Raw genomic sequence first — 10,471 nt, 5'->3', positions numbered from 1 at the left:
TCTTTTTTAGAAATCCTATAATATCCCTTTTGAGGCAACTTATTTTGTTAATTAAATAGGGTGCTGGATGGTAGAGAATTTTGTCAGTCAACTATGTACATATAGTAAATACTCTTTCTTAGGTAAAGGTAACATTTTTATATAGTTGTAAAATTCCAATTGGAAAAGACCCTAATGCTGGGAAGGATTGGGGGCAGAAGGAGAAGGGGACGACAGAGGATGAGATGGCTGGATGGCATCACCGACTCGATGGACATGGGTTTGGGTAGACTCTTGGAGTTGGTGATGGACAGGGAGGCCTGGCGTGCTGTGATTCATGGGATCACAAAGAGTCGGACATGACTGAGCGACTGAACTGAACTGACTGAAAATTCCAGTATATTCCATTGCCAAAGAAACATTAAGAAATTTGTACAACTGTATAAAAAGCAACTAACTTTTTAGAGAATAAACATTTTAGAGTTAGCAAAAAATAAAAAAGAACCCTGTAAAGGCTAACAACAACAATAGACATTTAAACATAACTTAAGACATTAAGACCTGGAACTACAGGGGCCAAATAGGAAAGCCAGGAGCATGGAGGGAAGGACTGTCATCCCTTCCTGACTACCTCGGGGATGGCATTCATAGATCTGTTCAGTCCCAGAAGCCTCTGAGATCCGAGTGGGTACTGAGAGTGTGAGTGGAGAGTGGGATGATGTTTAAGGGTAGGTCCAAAGAAAACTAATTAAAAAGCACAATATGCAGATGGAGTATCTAGGTCATTGAAAGTAAAAGTTGTACATCCTACTCATCCCCAACAGTGGGAAGTTTCCTTGGTCAAATATGAAATATATAAACCAAGATCAAAGTTAACTTTCAGTGCCTTACTGATTAGAAAACGGGTTTTTCGAGTTTCTAACAGATTTCCTCAGTCTCAAGGAAGTCTGTCCATGCTATTATGCTCTGCACTCCCAACAGATGAGTTTTTGACCAAAAAAAGCCAATCAAGAAATAACACCATGACTAGGGCCTGCTTGGATATTGGTTTCCAGGTCTGTCAGACACACTGAGTTTATTACAATGACATTAGGGTGGGTTTGTGGTTAGGAGCCCAATCTGATGAGGTGTGGCTGTGGGATTGGCAGAACTTGCTGCTATTCGCCTTCTGTTTGACCTTGGGCAACGCCAGTTTTGCAAGTGTGGTTGGGAAGATTCCCCTGGAGAAGGAAATGGCTACCCACTCCAGTATTCTGGCCTGGAGAATTCCATGGTCTGTATGGTCCATGGGGTCGCAAAGAGTCAGACATGACTGAGTGACTTTCACTTTCACATGAAAATAATAATAAGTACTTCATAAAGTTGTTGTGCAGATTAAATGAAATAATCTAATAATACACCTGACATACTGTGTGGCTTATATTAAATATGCTCTTGATAGGAAACAATTCAGCCTTTTGGACATTTGAATAATTTTTGTATTTGTGAATGTAATATCCTTCACAAAATAAATTCATATTAAAGAATTAAAAATTTTAAATGAAATTTATAAAATATATGCCCACAAAAAAGGGTTGCTTTTATGTAGCTTTGTTCACATTAGTCACTCGGTCAGTGTCCAGCTCTCTGCAACCCCATGGACTGTAGCTCGCCAGGCTCCTCTGTTCTTGGAATTCTCCAGACCATTTCCTTCTCCAGGGGATCTTCCTGACCCAGGGATTCAACCTGGGTCTCCTGCATTGCAGGCAGATTCTTTACCGTCTGAGCCACAAGGGAAGCCCTCTAGACCCCCCAGTTGAAAACCATTCAAATATCCATCACGAGGTGAATGGATATAATTGTGATACAGTCATTCAAAGGAATATTACTCTTCTATAAAATGAAATGAATTCCTGATACTTGGCAATAATACGGATTGCTCTCAAAAGCGTCATGCTGGGTGATGAACAAGTACATACTCTGAATTTTGAGAACTGACAAAACTGGTCCATAGTGACAGGAACTAGATCACTGATCACCTGGGACAGGGAGTGGTAGGGAGATTGACCGCAAAGGAGCACAGGAGGACATTTTGGAGTAGTGGGGAAGTTCTTTTTTCTTGAACAGGGTAGTGGCTCCTTGGGTACATTGATTTGTCAAAAGTCATCAAACTTGAAATGGATGCATTATTCTCAAATTATATCTTAAGAAATTAATTTTTTAAAGTAATAAGAATCATTCCAAGTTTTAACGTCTTAAATTAATTTTTAAAAATGTCATTATTTTCAAATTATATCTTAAGAAGTTAATTTTTTAAAATAGTAAGAATCGCCCCCATAGTTTCTACTTGCAAATACTTTGTGGATCAGAACTGAGAGTGAAGGGATTGGCAAAATAGGCCACATCTGCCACACTGGACCTGAGGTTTTCTTCTAAACTGTAGATCAATATTTTCAGATAGGGAAAAAACTAAGATTATATTTGAATAAAAAAAATGCCCTGTAGAATTCTTACTGCCATTTAAGGAGAAGGGATGTTTAGGAAACTTCCTAATTTGCCAGGTTACTGAAGCATGTCAGGTGCTCACTGGAAGCTTAGGAAAGAGAACTACTGCTTTCTGTCTAGGGAGGTAGTAAGAGAAAGTCTGAGAGAAAAGGTGAGGGGAAGACAGAACTGGATCTAGAAATACGAAGAGGCTGCTTGGGGTGCAAATGATAAGTGGGGTGGTACTTAGGGAATTCCCTAGAAATGATTGGGAAAGGAAATGGCAACCCACTCCAGAATTCTTGCCTGGAAAATCCTATGGACACAGGAGTCTGGTGGATTACAGTCCATGGAGTTGCAAAGAGTCGGACACGACTGAGCAGGCACACACTACCAATAATTCACTAGCGGTAAAAACAAACAAACAAACAAATACCACTTACCAGTGCAGAAGACTTAAAGAGATCCGAGCTTGACCCCTGGGTGAGAAAAATTCTCTGAAGAAAGAAATGACAACCCACTCCAGTATTCCTGCTTGAGAAATCTCTTGGACAAACCAGCCTCGTAGGCTATGGTTCATACGGTTGCAAAACATCAGACACCACTAAATCAGTTTAGGCCAGGACGAAGCAACTTGGTAATATGTGAAAGCAAGTCAGCTGACGATTCAAGAAATAACGTCCTAGACTAAAGGACAGAAAACCAGTAGGAAAAATGGTTTACTTGCAGTCTCTCACCGTCAGATGAAAAAACTGGTCACATTACGGCTCTTGGCTCCTCTGCAAATCTAATTACAGTTACAACCTCAGGAGCTTACATACACAAAACATTCTCAGTAGCATAAAACTTTTGCTGCACACCTGTATGATAACTGATAAATCACCTTATTACATAAAAATAAAATAGAAAGCTAACATTCATCAATGAAGTCTGTTTTTGTATGCATGAAAAAAACCAAAGGAAAACACGATGCATATTCACCCAGTATCTCAATTCCCCACTTGGGAAAATCGCATAAGCATCAACAAATCTGGAGTATATTCGACTAACAACAGCATGACATCACCCCCTTTACAACTATATTTGTTTCCAAATACGTAACATCGCGTTTTGCCTGCCCCACCTCAACCTCATATGCCCTACACTATTTAGACATGCTCACTTCACTCCCCGCATCCCGGAGCCTTCCTGGACTTTCCACACAGCGGATACACGCACTTCAAAGCAAAAGTCCTCTCCACGCCACGGGAGACCATATAGTATTTAAGCACCAGAAGACGGACCAGCAGCCCCTGCGCTCAGATATCTACATACGACACGCCCCATCCGTGACGTCAACGGGAATCCGCGCTTCCCTCCAGCCCACGCCCCGCCCTAGTCCCCGCCTCCCTCCTCCCACGGCGTCCGGCGCGGCCAACCGGCGGGCGGGCGCTCTCTAGGGGAAGTGACGTCCGCCTCCTGCTCCTGTTCTCCCACCCTCTATGAGTTGCGGCCAGGCGCGCTCCGTTGCCTGCCTGACCTTTGTCCTGCCCAGCATCTGTCTGGCAGTCGGCTGAAGCCTGTGCACCTTTTTTCAAATAACGGCGTTCAATGCGGAGAACAGAACATTTAGCAGTCCAGGGGAAACCGGTTCCTTTCAAATCCAGTTGTCTTTGTGATGTAGTATTGTGTGTATGTCTAGTAAGACGCAGTAAGTATCACGACCGGCGGTGAAATTTATTGAATTTTTGAAAGTTCAGTTTCACTCATCAAAAATTTCGTTCACTTTATCTTCAAATGTTACTTTGACTCTATCTTCGAACAGATTTTTAACACCTATATTCCTCTGTCCTAGGAATCAAATACATTCTTTAACACATGTTCATTTGTTATAACTATGCAAGTTATGATTTTACCTTTTTCTGGAAATTATTTTTTAACACGTCTCCTTGCATATGATCCGTGCGTTAGGAGGTGCACATTTTTGGATGTTTTTTTTCATATTGCATTTGGACTAAATATTCTCTGCCCTTCCAGATTTCCTCTCTACCCTTCTCCCCTGATCTGTGTGCTTGAGGCTGACCCCCATAACCAGCATTTCCCAGTTTTTCTTGCCCTTGGGATCCCGGTGGCTGCAGTCACAGGAAGGATCAGAAGTGAGAGGAGAGAGATGTGAATGAAAAAGGTTGCCTGCCATAGCAGCAAACAAAAGATGCTGCGCCATCTAGCCACCAGCCACTACCGACCTTAGTAAGGGCAATGAAAAGAATCCTATTTGTTGCGTCCTGGGAATCCTTCAAAAGCCGAGGGAGAGACACACGTTCAAGTGCTGCCATTCTGGGGAGGAAAAGGGGCTGGTTGCCGGGCCCAGGTTGTCTGCTTTGGCTCCAGCTGCTGTTGGGAAGTCTACTCACTCACCTTCACCAGCGCCGGGAGGACTGAGCCCCTGCGGACGCCGACTTCATCTTCAGGGTGTCTTTAGATGAAGAAATCACCGAGGATTTCTTATTTTCTCTTAATGTATTTCCACCTCTCCCTCTCTTTCTTCAAGACCGTTTTTCGGTTACTGCCCGCGGGGTTAGAACCAGGCAGGCAGTGGGCGCCGGAGAACCACGGAGTCGCCCCGCGCACCGCGCACCTGCGCCTCGTGGGCTCTGGGCAAATTGAATCCACGCAGCCGCAGCCGCAGCCGCCGCCGGAAGCGTCTCCGTTCGCGCCACCCGAGGTGTGGAGCTCTTGACCCCGCCCCCGGCTCTCTAGGACAGGTCCAGGAGAGGTCGATTTTCGACCATGGAGCTAAGTACGGCCCAAAACCAGGACCAAGCTTAAAGGTCTCAAACTCCACAGTCTTGATGGAGCGACCGTCGCGAGTTGAATTTATCTCCACGCCTTTATCAGGAGAGTTGAGGGCCTAAATCACACACGAAAAAGATTGTGTGCATCAAAGCGCACAATTGAATAAGCTTTTCTTACAAGTTGGAAGTGTGGTATGAAAGACTGGCGTCAAAGAGAAGTGTGTTTGCCCTCAGCAAACAGAGCATCAGCTAAGGTGGGAAAGCACCCTTGCCACAGGTTTCTGGGGAAAGATCTGGAATTTCGGAATTTCGTTTGGAGCCCTGGGGCCTTCCTTGGAAGTGTTTTTCATTAAGGCTGTCCCCTTTCCACATCCATCCTCGTTAGCGATGTTTGGGAATCCAAATCTCACCTCAGGGTCCTCCCCTCCTGCCGCATTTATTTTGAAGACAGAATTCCAAAGGTTTGCACCACTCTGATGCTTCCTTTTCAAGTATCAAGGTCTTGAAAGCATCTGCACCACACTAATCAGAGGAGTAACTGACCAGCAGCAGTCCTTTGATGTGCCTGAACTTCCGACTTCTGAATTCATTCAACTGAGTTCTCCAGAAGCTGGATGAGAGCTACTAAAGATCCCTCCAGGCAAACTCGATGGAGGAAATGTTACCCAGCTTAGTCTTGGGAAATTCTTAGTCAGTTCTCAGAGGTGCCATTGGAGAACGCAGACCTTTGCACAGGAACTGTTTTGGACTCCAGAACCCAGCTGGAAATTTGTAGCCTAAGGAGGAATTGTATCCTAGTTGCAGTTCTCTTCCACTTGGTTCTTTCCAGACCACGTTCCCAAACCTGAAGGGCTCTCAGTTTAGCTGTGCTGTCCCCCAGGTCAGATGTGGTGGTTGCAGAAGCTGACCTATTGGGAGTGTTCTGAGCTTTCCAAGCAACCTTGAATTTAGAATATTGGTGACTCAGTGGCAGTGTCAGTCACTGTGGTCAGTGTGAGTCATTCACTGTGTGTGGTTTCATTTGAACCTCGCCTCCCAGGTAGGTTACTCCTGGCAGGTTAAGAATCCTCTTGCCAATGCAGGAGATATGAAAGTCTGGAAGATCCCCAGAAGGAAAAAATGGCAATCTGCTCCAGTATTCTTGCCTGGAAAATTCCATTGATAGAGGAGCTAGAGGGCAAAGAGTCCACAGAGTCGCAAAGAGTCGGACAGGATTTACCAGCTGAGCACACACACCCAGTTTTGACTCCTGACCAAGGTGTATGCTTGCTATTCACTCTGCCACAGTTCATTTTCTGCCTCTGCAGAGCATGTGTGGGAATCTTTATTGTGCATTCAAGATTAGAAGAGTCACCCTTTTTACTGTCTCTGCTATATTGGTTATGGCACAGGTAAGTCTGTTCTGTGCAGAGATCTAGCAACCAGGAGCAATGCTGCTGTCAACTGAAGAAATGGTGGAGAACCGAGCAGTGATTTTGGAATAAAAGATATTCAAGAGTTTGTCTAAACAGTAGCTTGGCAGCCTTGGGGATCAGGTTGTGATCCTGGAGGGATTAGTGTTTGGCCTGAGGTGTAACAACCGGTCCTCCAGGTTGTGTCTTCCATGGTGGGATGTCAACTCTGCTGTGTTTCTGCAGTGTGGAACCTTTAGAAGTAACCTCCTTGGCATATTCACCTACACCTCTGGTGATCTAGACAAAGCATCCTCAGATCATTGTTTCACCCTGATTTGCAAACTGGCCCTCGGGCTGGTCACCTGGTAGTGTCCCCAGTGCTGTAGGGATGGAATAAGTGATTTTCTAAGAAGGGGAGTAGCCCGGGGGTGGGTCGTATACACCAAAAAGTGGTAAAGATGTTAGAGACGATGGCCTTGGGTTGGGGAAGGGCAATATACTAATGTACTGATCTCTTGTGATAGGAAGCTCGAGGACAGTGCTCTGGCTTTCCAGATAAGTGACTCTCAGAGTCTAGATCAATCAGGAGCTTCCAATAACACCACGAGCCTGAGCTCAGCACCCCGCCTGCAACAGAGTCAGAGAGCCACACACGTGTGAGAGAAGAGACTGAGCAAAACCTGTCAATTGGTCCCCCAGTTCAGAGAGCTATAGTAATGTGCAAGCAGAAGATAAGGATGGTCAGAAATAGTGGGAATCCTGCATCTTTACAGCACACACAATAAATGCAGTTGTAAGTTGTCAGGATATATGGGTAGCAATAATTATGAAGCTGTAGTACTGAGGAGTGTGTTTCTTTGCCTCTGGCTCCATCCACCTTCGAAGCCCATAAAGACTCACTGAATCACTGACAGCTTGAACTCTCTCTGACTCCCTACCTAGTCTTCTGACCTCTTGACCCAGATTTAAAGGGTTCCTGTGATTAGGTTAGTCCACCTGGATAGTCTCCCCACTTTGAGGTCAAATTTATTACATCTGCAGAGTACCTTTTGCCAGGTAACATAACATAATTATGCAAATAGCAACCGTAAGGAAGCTGGAGTAGCTATACTAACACCAGAAAAAATAGTCAGGAGACTTTACAACAATACAATGTTATCAGAGATAAAGAATGACATTTTATAATGATTAAAGGGTTAATCCATCAGGAAGATAAAATCGTTTTAAACACAATGCATCTAACAGGGTCTCAAAATACAAGAAGAAAAACTGACAGAACCAAAGGGAGAAATAGACAATTCAACAATAATTATTGGAGATTTCAGTTCTACACTTTCAGTAATGGATAGAACAACTAGGCGGAAGATAAATAAGAAGATTTAAACAATAGGACCTTACAGGCATCTGTAGACATTTCACCCAACAAGAGCAGACTACAGTTTCTCTCAAGTACACTGAGAACATTCTCCAGGAGAAACTATACACTAAGCCATAAAATAAGTCAAATGCATCTATAAGGGTTGAAGTCACATGCAATTTGGGACATCTCACACACCAGTGCTACAGTCTAGAAGGAGGGTGGCAAGGGGCTTGGGTAGCTTGTCCTTCCTTCACTTTCTCATGAATGTTCGGGGGCACTTAGGGAGGTGGCAGTGGGCAGACATGTGTAGGCCACTAGCCTGGAAAAGCTAGGCAACTAAAGAGAAGAGACAGTATTTCAGGGAAGCTGCTCTAGTCTCAGGCTTCCAAAGCCAGGGAGGAATTGGCATGTAGGAAGTAAGCAGAGGTCAGGGGATGACTTTCTGTCTTGCTTGTCTGTGCCTCTCTTTAAGCCTCAGCTTCTATGTCACTAAATCCCACTGCACAGGAGTGCTGTAGGTCACCACCAACCACCATAGACCCATGGTCTTAATGTTTACTATGCTCTGTCTGAGAAGACAACCACAGGTCAATAGCTTTGCATCCACACAAACCAGTGGCGTTCTATGAAAACTACTCTGAACATAAGTGATGTATTTGTGGGGCTTACCTGGTGGTCCAGTGATGACGAGTCTGCCTGCCGATGGACAATAGGACACGTGTTCGATCCCTGGTCCTGGAAGATCCCACATTCCATGGAGCAACTAAGCCTGTGAGCCACAACTATTGAGCCTGTCCGCTGGAGCCTGTGCTCCACAACAAGAGCAGCCACCACAATGAGAAGCCCGCACACTGCAACTAGAGAGGAGCCCCTGCTCAACGCAATTAGAGAAAGCCCCTTCAGCAACAAAGACCTGGCACAGCCAAAACTAAATATTTTTAAAATTTATGACATTTTGGTTCCACTTGTTTGACTTAGTATGAACAGAATGCTGAATTTCTAATTTAAAAAAGGATATGCAACAAGCCACAAAGGTTTTACGTTATAGCACAGGGAACTATGGGCTTCCCAGGTGGCTCAGTGGGAAAGAACCTGCATCAATGCAGGAGACATGGGAGATATGGGTTAGATTCCTGTGTCAGGAAGATCCCCTGAGGAGGGCATGGCAACCCACTCCAGTATTCTTGGCTGGAGAGTCCCATGGACAGAGGAGTCTGGCGGGCAACAGTCCACAGGTCACAAAGAGTCGGACATGACTGAGTGACTGAGCGCAGACACACACTGGGAACTATAGTCAATATCTTGTAATAACCTTTAATGGAAAATAATTTCAAAAATAATATATGTGTATATTGTAACTGAAGCACACAAAAAAGAATTCTACTTTTTGAAAATTTAATAATGTTTATCTTTTTGCTAGTTTTTCTAAATGTCCTATGGATATCTAATAACAGCATATGAGATACAAAATTTTAAATATATTTGTGTAGGATATGATTAATATAAATATAAATCTATTATATTTAAATTATTGACACCATTCAAGATGCTCCTATTCTTATTTTTTCTGCACTTGATAAAATATTCTCAGAAATGTTAATGTTTCACTATGATTATATATTTTTTCTTTTCTCTTATGTTTCTTATGATTTTTGCTTTATGTATCTTTGTTTCTTTGTTGTTAAGATGTCTAATGGTTTATGATGTCTGTCTTCTTTGTGAATTGTGTACCTTTTATCATTAAAAATATTCATCTTTGTTTCATTTAAAATAAATAAAATTTTAAAATTCAAAATAAATATATTTTTTTAAAAGAAACAAAACCTATTTCAGTGACTTTGACAAGTCGGAAAAAAACCCTGTGGTGTTAGGATGATATTCACAAGTGACAAGCACAAAATCTTATATGCAGATTAAAACACAAAGCAACCCACAGGAGAAGAGGAAGATGGGGCTGGAGGCAGGGGGGTCAAACCTGATTTCAAGTTTAATGAGAAGCCCACGTGCTTCCCCAGTGAGGGAAAAGAAGCTACCATAATACTGGTCTCCACCAAGAAGGTAATTAAGACATAATCTAGTCAGCAATCCTTATAATTATTCACATACCAAGTACAGTATTAAATTCAGGATTTTCCCCCCACAATATTAAAATGGTGTGGAAGAAATGAGAGAAACAAAGAGCACCAATACTATCTAAAAGTTTAAAATTTTTCTGATGGAAAAGTGACTTCATGACAGTCCTTTTGACAATGAAAGAATTTGGGAAAATAATGATTCCTCAATGTTTTCTATGCTTGCAAGAATAGAAGTACAAAATAGCTTTAAAGTTTAGAAAGAGATAGGTCTGTAATATCAGTACAAGGGTACACAAATATTGGCCACTGAGGGAATGTCCCCATCAGTGGCGACCTTCAGAATAGACCAGGTGGCCTTGAGTATCAGTTTGGCCTAGTCAACTAGAATACAGGAGCTCCCAAGATTCCATGACACCCCCACCTTCC

General features: G+C 43.2%; 1 long non-coding RNA gene across 1 annotated transcript in view; it reads right to left on the bottom strand.

Annotated features, from left to right (window-relative positions):
* LOC104987706 overlaps nt 1-3,723 on the bottom strand; it is a 7,775-nt gene extending 4,052 nt beyond the window's left edge. Inside the window, exon 1 of the long non-coding RNA XR_825157.1 lies at nt 2,886-3,723. This is a non-coding gene — a long non-coding RNA (uncharacterized LOC104987706). The remainder of the gene's footprint in view (nt 1-2,885) is intronic.
* Between the last annotated feature and the right edge of the window lie 6,748 nt (nt 3,724-10,471).

The sequence above is a fragment of the Bison bison genome, unplaced genomic scaffold (assembly GCF_000754665.1).
Source record: "Bison bison bison isolate TAMUID 2011002044 unplaced genomic scaffold, Bison_UMD1.0 scf7180017864104, whole genome shotgun sequence".
Lineage (NCBI taxonomy): Eukaryota > Metazoa > Chordata > Mammalia > Artiodactyla > Bovidae > Bison > Bison bison.
Note: the sequence above shows the minus strand (reverse complement) of the source record. Positions and strands in the feature narration are given on the sequence as shown.